Source organism: Anneissia japonica, unplaced genomic scaffold, assembly GCF_011630105.1.
Source record: "Anneissia japonica isolate Jap-2015-1 unplaced genomic scaffold, ASM1163010v1 scaffold1005_len2656397_cov198, whole genome shotgun sequence".
NCBI classification, from domain to species: Eukaryota; Metazoa; Echinodermata; class Crinoidea; order Comatulida; family Comatulidae; genus Anneissia; species Anneissia japonica.
In genome coordinates this window covers 286310-286805 of record NW_022683792.1, presented here as the reverse complement: position 1 = coordinate 286805, position 496 = coordinate 286310, and positions in this window count along the sequence as shown.

Sequence of the window (496 nt, the reverse complement as noted above, 5' to 3'; positions counted from 1 at the left end):
TATTTGACCTTGAATGACCTATTTGTGGCAATCTGACCAGGTAAAAAATGGTAATGGTATGGTATATACATTGAATGACCTTAAATGACCTTTTATGATCTTAATGACCATCTGACCATGTCACAAGTTATAAATCCTTGACCATGAAATATAATTTTAGATATCATAATTCTCATTAAAGTGGTTTAAAAACCGATATATTGATAAATATAGGATTTACGTGGCAGCAATTTTGAAATTCAAGATGGCCGCCAGAATGGCATCGAATGAAATATTGTAGATCATAGTAAAGATTTTGAATTCTGAGAGTCAGGGTATGGTTCTAATGTAAAATATGACAATTATGTAATTTTTAAGATACCATACATTTGACCTTAAATGACCTTAAATGACCTATTTGTGGCAATCTGACCAGGTCAAAAATGGTATGATGGTATTCCTTGACCATATAAAAATAGTTTCAGACATTAGAATTATAATTCCAAGTGGTTTAGAA